Raw genomic sequence first — 9,827 nt, forward strand, 5'->3', positions numbered from 1 at the left:
TGCCCAGGCTGGCCCACCACTGGCACCTGAAATTAAAAGGGTCGGTGCTCGCTTTGCTGTGGAAAAGGGCTGTTGTTAGGAATCCTGCGCTCAAACTGGCAGTCCGACTCCCAAAATTGCATCCGGATGAAGATTGTTGCAAGACAAAAGGTGCCAGGACAGAGAGATGTTGCTGCCCACAGAGTGCCTAGGCTAGCCCACCAACTGCACCTGAGACCCTGAGGGTAAGCACTTTCTTGCCTGGGAGAAAGGGCTGTTGTTCGCTTGCAGGAGTCCTGCACTGAAATTGCCAGTCCAAGTCCCAGAATTGAATACAGACGAGGATTCCTCCCAGACAAAAGGTGCCAGCACAGAGAGCTCTTGCTGCCCATGGACTGCCCTGGCTGGCCCACCAACTGCACCTGAGACCCCAAAGGTAAGGACCTTTTTTCTTGGGGAAAAGGGCTGTAGTTCACATGCAGGAGTCCTGTGCTGCAACTGCCAGTCCGACTCCCAGAATTGAATACGGAGGAGGATTCCACCAAGATAAAAGGTGCCACCACAGAAAGCTCTTGCTGCCCATGGAGTGCCTAGGCTGGCCCACCAACTGCACCTGAAACCCAAAGGTTTCAGGCTTTTTGTCCTGGCCATAAGGGCTGTTGTTACCTTGCAGCGATCCTACTGCCGAAATGGGCAGTCCAGCTCCCAAAATTCCATACGGACGAAGATTCCTCCCAGACTAAAGGTGACACCACACAAAGCTCTTGCTGCCCAGCGAGTGTCCAGGCCGGCCCACCAACTGCACCTGAAACCAAGAAGGTAAGGGCTTTCATTCCAGGGGAAAAGGGTTGATGTGACCCTGCAGGACTCCTCGAGCCGAAAGGGGCAGTCCAGCTCCCAAAATTGAATACGGATGAGGATTCCTCCCAGACAAAAGGTAGCACACCAGAAAGCTCTTGCTGCTTAAGGAGTGCCCAGGCTGGCCCACCACTGGCACCTGAAATTAAAAGGGTTGGTGCTCGCTTTGCTGTGGAAAAGGGCTGTTGTTAAGAATCCTGCGCTTAAACTGGCAGTCCGACTCCCAAAATTGCATCCGGATGCAGATTGTTGCAAGACAAAAGGTGCTAGGACAGAGAGATGTTGCTGCCCACGGAGTGCCTAGGCTAGCCCACCAACTGCACCTGAGACCCTGAGGGTAAGCACTTTCTTGCCTGGGAGAAAGGGCTGTTGTTCGCTTGCAGGAGTCCTGCACTGAAATTGCCAGTCCAAGTCCCAGAATTGAATACAGAGGAGGATTCCTCCCAGACAAAAGGTGCCAGCACAGAGAGCTCTTGCTGCCCATGGACTGCCCTGGCTGGCCCACCAACTGCACCTGAAAGCCAGAGGTTCCACCGTTTGTTTCCTCGGGATAATGGCTGTTGTTGTCTTTTTTCAGCCCTGTCCTGAAACTGCCAGTCCAAGTCCGAACATGGCATACGGACGAAGATTCCTCCCAGACCAAAGGTGCCACCACAGAGAGCTCTTGCTGCCCAGCGAGTGTCCAGGCTGGCCCACCAACTGCACCTGAGACCCCAAAGGTAAGGACCTTTTTTCTTGGGGAAAAGGGCTGTAGTTCACGTGCAGGAGTCCTGCGCTGCAATCGCCAGTCCGACTCCCAGAATTGAATACGGAGGAGGATTCCACCAAGATAAAAGGTGCCACCACAGAAAGCTCTTGCTGCCCATGGAGTGCCTAGGCTGGCCCACCAACTGCACCTGAAACCTTGAGGGTAAGCACTTTCTTGCCTGGGAGAAAGGGCTGTTGTTCGCTTGCAGGAGTCCTGCACTGAAATTGCCAGTCCAAGTTCCAGAATTGAATACAGACGAGGATTCCTCCCAGACAAAAGGTGCCAGTACAGAGAGCTCTTGCTGCCCATGGACTGCCCTGGCTGGCCCACCAACTGCACCTGAGACCCCAAAGGTAAGGACCTTTTTTCTTGGGGAAAAGGGCTGTAGTTCACGTGAAGGGTCCTGCGCTGCAATTGCCAGTCCAACTCCCAGAATTGAATACGGAGGAGGATTCCACCAAGATAAAAGGTGCCACCACAGAAAGCTCTTGCTGCCCATGGAGTGCCTAGGCTGGCCCACCAACTGCACCTGAAACCCAAAGGTTTCAGGCTTTCTGTCCTGGCCATAAGGGCTGTTGTTACCTTGCAGCAATCCTACTGCCGAAATGGGCAGTCCAGCTCCCAAAATTCCATACGGACGAAGATTCCTCCCAGATCAAAGGTGACACCACACAAAGCTCTTGCTGCCCAGCGAGTGTCCAGGCCGGCCCACCAACTGCACCTGAAACCAAGAAGGTAAGGGCTTTCATTCCAGGGGAAAAGGGTTGATGTGACCCTGCAGGACTCCTCGAGCCGAAAGGGGCAGTCCAGCTCCCAAAATTGAATACGGATGAGGATTCCTCCCAGACAAAAGGTAGCACACCAGAAAGCTCTTGCTGCCTAAGGAGTGCCCAGGCTGGCCTACCAACTGCACCTGAAGTTAAAATGGTCAGTGCTTTGTTTCCTGTGTAAAAGGGCTGTTGTTCATTTTTAGAAATCCTGTGCTGAAACTGCCAGTCTGACTCCCAATATTCCATACAGGTCAAGATTCCTGCAAGACAAAAGGTGCCAGGACAGAGAGATGTTGCTGCCCATCGAGTGCCCAAACTGGCCCACCAAATGCACCTAACAGCCAAAGGTTCCAGGCTTTCTTTCCTGGGAATAAGGGCTGTTGATCGTGTTTTTAATCCTGTGCTGAAACTGTCAGTCTTTACTCCCAAAATTGCATAAGGATGAAGATTCCTCCCAGACAAAAGGTTCCAGGACAGAGAGCTCTTGTTTCCCATGGAGTTTCATAGCAGCTACCCCTGAGGCCCTGAGGGTAAGGGCTTTCTTTCCTGGGGAAACAGGCTCTTGTTCACTTACAGGTGTCCTGAACCGAGAAAGATGGTTTGACTTCTTAAAATGAAATCAGATGAGGATTCCTCCCAAACAAATGGTGACAGGACAGAAAGATCTTCCTGCACAGGGAGTGCCACACCACCTGCATGTGCAGCCCTGAGATTAAGGGCTTTATTATCTGGGGGAAAGGGCTATTATTTGGTTTCCAGAGACTTGTGGTGATAATCATGGTGCAACTCTCAAAAGTGAAAACAGGTGAACATAACTCTGAGACAAAAGATGCCAGGACAGACATCTGTGGCTTCCCATGGAGTGCCCTGGGTGTCTCATGTAGTACAACTGAGAGTCTGAGGCTACATGTTGCCTTTCATGGGGAAATGGTCTGTAATTCGCTTGCAGGAGGCTGGTGCCAAGATAGCTGGACCGACTTGCCAAAATTCAAAAGGGATGAAGATTCCTCCCAGGCAAAAGGTGCCACCACACAAACATCTTGTTGCCCATGGAGTGCCCAGGCTGGTCCATCAACTGCACCTGAATCCCCACGTTTACAGGCTTTCTCTCCTGTGGGAAAGGTCTGGTTTTTGCTTTTCAGAGCCCTCCCCTGAAAGTGAAGTCTGACTCCCTCTACTGAATGCCAACAAAGATTCCTCCCAGACAAAAGGTTCTACCACAGAAAGCTGTTGCCACCCATGAAGTGTCGCACCACCTGCACCTGAGACCGTGAGGGTAAGGGATTTCCTTCCTGAGGATTCTTTCCCTGGTTCTTTCCTGGTTTTCCTGCTCTGAAAATTCCAGTCTGAGTCCTGAAATTGAACATGAATGAGTATTCCTCTTGGACCAAAGGTGCCACCACAGGGAACTTTGCTGCTCATGGAGTGTCCAGCCTGGCCCACCAACTGCCCCTAAAATTTTAAGGCTACAAGCTGTCTTTCCTGGGGAAAAGGGCTGTAATTCATTTGCAAGAGCCTTGCAGTGAAATTGCCACTCCATCTCCCAAAACTGAACATGGACAAAGTTTTCTCTCAGAAAAAAGGTGCCAGGACAGAAAACTCTTGTTGCCTATGGAGTTTCACACTATCTGCACCTGAAACCCTGAGGGTCAGGGCTTTGTTTCCTTGGGGATACGGCTGTTTGTTGCTTGCAAGAGTCCTGCCTCAAATACCTGATCCTCCTCTCCAAAGTGAACATGGATGAAGATTTCTCCGAAACCAAAGGTAACCGGACAGAAAAATCTTGCTGCCTGTGAAACTAATTAATTAGTAACCCATTAGGGTGCAGTGCAAGAAATAAATTACTGAATTAGGTCATTAGTGAATAATTAGCATGCCTTGTAAAAGGAGAATTAGTTAATTGGTAGCTAATTAAGGTGTGGTGGAAAAGTTAATTACTTTATTATCAAAGGGGAAAAGGGTCCTCATTCACTTTCAGGAGCCTTGCAGGGAAATTGGCCATGTCAGTCCCCAGATTGAACACAACTGAAGCTTTTTGTCAGAGAAAAGCTGCTAGAGTCAGAAGCTCTTTCTGCCTATGCAGTGCCTGGATTTCTCTTCACCTCCCAGACCATTAGGGTGAGGGCTTGCTTTCCCCCAGGGAAAAGGGTTCTTGTTCATTTCCAGGAGCCCTGCAGTGAAATTTGCTATATCAGCCCCCAGATTGAACACAGCTGAAGCTTTTTGACAGAGAAAAGCTGCTAAGGTTAGAAGCTCTTGCTGCCTATGTAGTGCCCGGATTTCTCTTCACCTCCGAGACCATTAGGGTGAGGGCTTGCTTTCCCCCGGGAAAAGGGTTCTTGTTCATTTCCAGGAGCCCTGCAGTGAAATTTGCCATATCAGCCCCCAGATTGAACACAGCTAAAGCTTTTTCTCAGAGAAAAGATGCTAGGACCAGAAACTCTTGCTGCCTGTGGAATGTCCGGGTGACCCACCACCTTAACCTTTCATCTTCTTTGATAAGTTAATTTTTTGTCTGCATTTTTAGGTTGTTTATCTTGTTCTTCCTCTGTCCAACAGAAAAGTTCAGTTTCTTACCTGGTCTCTGCTGTTTCAGTGGGTATAGCTGCAGAAAGAGAGATGGTGTATTTATCCTCATTAGCAGTGTTTTCCTGCATCAGGGCCTTTACTTCTCCTGAACATGGAAAACTCAGTGCTACTCCTCCCAGAGCTTTTATACTTTGTGGCATTTGGCTCCTCCCTTTCCCTCGAGCCTCATGGGAAGGTATGTGGGTGTGGCCAGGGGTATATTAACCCCAGCCTTTGCCCAAGGAGGTCATTCAGTAGCTGGGCTTCAATGGGATAAGAGCTCTCCCTTTCTTTCAATGAATGGGATTTCTCAAGCTGTTCTTGCTTTATTGAAGCATCAGCTTTGGCATCCAAAGCAACAGAGCTATATATGGTAATGAAGAGGATTACACTCAAGTGCAAGGGTTTTAAATTTATTTATTTTGTGTCCTGTGTTGGTTAGCTGCTTTTGTAATTTATTATCTTGTTTTCTTTTTCTTAGGAGCTTTGTATCTTTTGAGATCTCCTGATCATCTCAACTGTAGCTTGGCATTTTTTCACAAGTGTTATCCTATCCTGAGGTGAAGTTGCTCTGTGTTGAAAATGGTTTCAGACACCCAGGTTTGCAAGTAGGTAGTGGGGGGTTACAGCCCAGAGATGGAGTGAGGGCTCGGGTGTCAGCTTAGGAATTGCCAGGAGTGTTTTGAAGGTAGTACGGGTGGAAAGCAGTGTCCAGGAGCCCCCTAAATGCCTGTGAATGCATCCACTGACTTTTCAGATGTGCCACTTAAGTTTTCTGCTCCTTCACCCGGATATTCTGTTTGATTATAGCTGCAGTCTTTGGCTGCAGGCAGTGACCCTTGGTGGTTTGCCAAAAGAGAAGGGAGACTCTTTGAGCTCTCCCCATTTATCTGGGTTACTTTAGTTAGGGTTTCTTTACCATGTCAGAGAGACAGGGTGTAAAGCAGAGTTGAACAGAACAGAGGCCAGAGGAGCAGAGCGAGAAGGTGGGTGGTTACCTGACATCAGCACAAAGACGTGGCTTTTGGCTCCACGTTTACTCGCTGTGTTAAGGATTTTGTTGTTTGGGTTTGTTTTTTCTTTGTTTTCAGATGCAGAGCCCTGGCCCCAGGAGGCTCTAGGCACCGGAGGGGAGGTGATCCAGGTGAGTACCTGTGAGCAAGGTGAGCATTGACTCCAGGACAGAACTAGATGGTCTTCTACAGGTGTTGTGGTGAATCTGTGCACATGCTTTGTTTGTTGTGTTTTCCAGGGGTTCTGCCACCTTCTAACAGACAGTCCAATGCTTCAGGGACCTTGTCAGTAAGAGGTCACTGTGGAGGAGAGGTAGGTAGGAGCTACCCCAGGAAAGCCATCCTTTCAGGCGGTATCTCAGTATGTACATTTGCTTTTGGTTTTTGTACTTTACAGACAGCATGTGCAGCCTCAGAGGGCCGGAGCCACCTGCCAATTAGGTTTGATGGTCTACAGCTGTCTGTGTGAGTAATCTCCTAGTACTACGAGGGTCATCAGTTAAGTCTCAATCTCTTATAGTTGCAGGTGCTATCCAGCCTGCTTTTGGCAATGGAGGAGCATTCAGGTTGAGTCGGGGAGATAGTGAGGAGGTGCTGGGTGTTTCCGAAGCACCACGTAACTTTTTTTCCTCACGCGCCCAGGTACGGCACACGGTGACGGCAGCAGCCTCCGACTGGGGTCGGAGCCAGTGGCCCGAGAACCTCACAGCTTAGGGGACGGGGACTAGCCAATTGCGGGGTTATTGCCCATGTGCTGCCAAACTCTTGTCTCAGTTTTGCTTTTCTTTCTCGCAGCTGACCGAGTCAGGGATCACAGGACCCTCTGAACCAGCCGGGGGTCCTTCCTTCGCATCGAAGATGGATTCACATCCCCGACTATGGGAAAGATAAGTGGAGGACTATCACCTGGAGAGGGGATGAGAGCTGGGTCCAGTTTTATGGTTAGGAGGGAGGAATTTTCAAATTAGCATAGGGGAAATGGTCTGCCGTAAGAGGCCCTTGGCACACATAGGAGGAGCAGTTTACTTTCCATCACTGGAGTAGGATGTGCAGGGCAGAGTCGTTCAGGTCTGTGTCGTGTCCTTTGTCCAGTCTGTGTTTTGTGTCTTACAATTCACAATCACAATTCACAGTTGTTCCACCACAGCACTTGTCCAGAAATGTGTCACTGGAGTTTGTGTTTGGCCTGGAACTGCTCTTCCCTGCAGTGTAGACTTGAGGATAGGTGGAGTAGGAAGGAGTCTTGACAGGTAACCTGTGATAGGCTTAGCCACTCAGGGCAGCAGTTCTCCGATCCTCTTGGAGGCAGCCCCTACCTGCAGCATGTGTGCAGTCACGAGAGCGAGCTTTTCTGGAGTGGTATGGCAGGGCCTTTAAGTTGGTCAGTGTTAGTTTGTGCAGGTTGTCTTTGGACCCCAGATGGCTTGTCTAAAGAGAAATTAGTATTGCACAGCAGTTAAGGTCCCTCCATTTATATGGCTGACTTTGGTAACTCATTTCTTTGCAGTGTCAGAGGGACTGGATGTAAAGCAGAGATAAAAAGAAGAGGCCGGAGGAGCAGAGTCAAAAGGTGGCTTCTCATGTGAGGTCAGAGCCAAGACATGACTTTTGGCTCTAGGTTTACTTGATCATTTGGATGGTTTGGTGGCTAGTTTTGTGGTTTTGGGGTTTTTTTAAGATGCGGAGCCCTTGGCCCAGCAGCCGATAGGCACCAGAGGGAAGCTGAGCCCGGTGAGGACGGTGAGCAGTGACTGCAGGACACAACTAGATGCTCTTTTGTCGGCAGGGTACTTGTGGTGAATCTGCATAAATACTTGGTTTTTTGTTCTACAGGCAGTGCACCGACTTCTAACGTACAGTCCAGCGTGACAGGGACCCTGCCTGTAAGAGGTCACGGTCTATGGGTGTCAGACAGAAACTACCATGGACCAGCATACTCTTGGACAGTATGTCAGCAAAGAGATTTCCGTTGGGTTTTTATTGCAGGAGACGTACGCAGCCTCGTAGGGCTGAAGCCAACTCAAAATGACGTGATGAACACACGGATTGGTTCTCTTGAGCTGTCCTTGTAGGTAATCTCCGAGTATTAAAAGGATCAGCAATGAAGCATTGAGCTTGTTCGATTGCAGGTGCCATCTGGCTAACATGTGGGAGCAGATGAGCATTGGAGGTGAGTTGGGGAGGCAGCAGGAGGAGCGGGGATCCCCTGCAGCTTTAGAGATGCCATCTAATTTTGTCTCTGGCTCACTCAGGTATCCCAGAAGATGGCAGCCAGAGTGTCCGAGTCCGGTGAGAGCCAGCGACCCGAGGACCTGCCTGGTCGAGAGTGAGTCGCGGGCTCTTGGGGCTGGGACCACGTGCCACACTACTGAGATACGGTGTCTGGTTTTCTTTCTCGCAGTTGACTGCCGGTAGTCTGACAATGGCAGGAACGTCTGAGCCAGCCCAGGTGCCCCTCCTGTGCATGAAAGATGGCTTCGCATCCCCGGCTCTGGGAAAGATAAGTGCCGGGCAAAGCCCCAGAGAGGGGTTGGGAGTCGGTGCAAGTGTGTGCCTCGCCTGGAGGGATTTTTGAAATGAGTCCGGTGCAAGGCGTATCCTGTGACAGGCTATTTGGGCGCCTGCAAGGAAGGGCTTACTTTTGATCCTTGGATTCACGTGTGCCGGGCAGAGCAGTTGCGGTCTGTGTCCCGTCCTTTGTCTGGTCCCCGTTTTGTGTCACGTGGTGTGTGTGGTGTCTCACTTGGGGTCAGCCTGGACCTGCTCTGCCCTGCTCCGTGCATCAGTGGGGAGATGGAATCTGGCTCCGAGTCTCAGGTCAGCATGTCAGCTCCCTTAGAGAGTCGAGCCGATGGCTGTGCAGTCTGTGAGCAGGATGGTCTTGCGATGCCCTGCTGGGGTGTGTAGAGTCCCGGCTAGGTAGAGTAGCAAAGAGTGTCCGGGGTTTGGAGGTTTTTGGCTTTCGTTGTGAGCAATTCCTAAACGTTGGAGAGCTGAGTGTTTGAGCGTTTGGCCATTTCATTTGCAGGGGCGGTCTTGGGAGCAGCTGAAGAGAGAGGAGCCTTGGAGGTGAGTTGGGGAGGCAGCAGGAGGAGCGGGGATCCCCTGCAGCTTTAGAGATGCCATCTAATTTTGTCTCTGGCTCACTCAGGTATCCCAGAAGATGGCAGCCAGAGTGTCCGAGTCCGGTGAGAGCCAGCGACCCGAGGACCTGCCTGGTCGAGAGTGAGTCGAGGGCTCATGGGGTCTGGGCCCACGTGCCACACTACTGAGATACGGTGTCTGGTTTTCTTTCTCGCAGTTGACTGCCGGTAGTCTGACGATGGGAGGACCTCTGAGCCAGCCCAGGTGCCCCTCCTGTGCATGAAAGATGGCTTCGCATCCCCGGCTCTCTCGGAAAGATAAGTGCCGGGCAAAGCCCCAGAGAGGGGTTGGGAGTCGGTGCAAGTGTGTGCCTCGCCTGGAGGGATTTTTGAAATGAGTCCGGTGCAAGGCGTATCCTGTGACAGGCTATTTGGGCGCCTGCAAGGAAGGGCTTACTTTTGATCCTTGGATTCACGTGTGCCGGGCAGAGCAGTTGCGGTCTGTGTCCCGTCCTTTGTCTGGTCCCCGTTTTGTGTCACGTGGTGTGTGTGGTGTCTCACTTGGGGTCAGCCTGGACCTGCTCTGCCCTGCTCCGTGCATCAGTGGGGAGATGGAATCTGGCTCCGAGTCTCAGGTCAGCATGTCAGCTCCCTTAGAGAGTCGAGCCGATGGCTGTGCAGTCTGTGAGCAGGATGGTCTTGCGATGCCCTGCTGGGGTGTCTAGAGTCCCGGCTAGGTAGAGTAGCAAAGAGTGTCCGGGGTTTGGAGGTTTTTGGCTTTCGTTGTGAGCAATTCCTAAACGTTGGA

The 9,827-nt window shown here is 51.0% G+C and overlaps 1 long non-coding RNA gene across 2 annotated transcripts; it reads right to left on the reverse strand.

Moving 5' to 3' along the window:
* Window positions 1-407: 407 nt before the first annotated feature.
* On the reverse strand, window positions 408-5,131 carry LOC127463134 (uncharacterized). Of its 2 annotated transcripts, none has more exons than XR_007900668.1 (3): window positions 4,933-5,131; window positions 2,168-2,306; window positions 408-784 (listed from the first exon to the last, which is right to left on the reverse strand). It is a non-coding gene; the product is annotated as an uncharacterized LOC127463134 (long non-coding RNA). The 2 variants fall into 2 exon arrangements; XR_007900667.1 differs by having other exon boundaries at window positions 2,115-2,306.
* Window positions 5,132-9,827: the final 4,696 nt, after the last annotated feature.

Source organism: Manacus candei, unplaced genomic scaffold, assembly GCF_025592945.1.
Source record: "Manacus candei isolate 608988 ecotype Guabito, Panama unplaced genomic scaffold, ASM2559294v1 h1tg000150l, whole genome shotgun sequence".
Taxonomy (NCBI): domain Eukaryota; kingdom Metazoa; phylum Chordata; class Aves; order Passeriformes; family Pipridae; genus Manacus; species Manacus candei.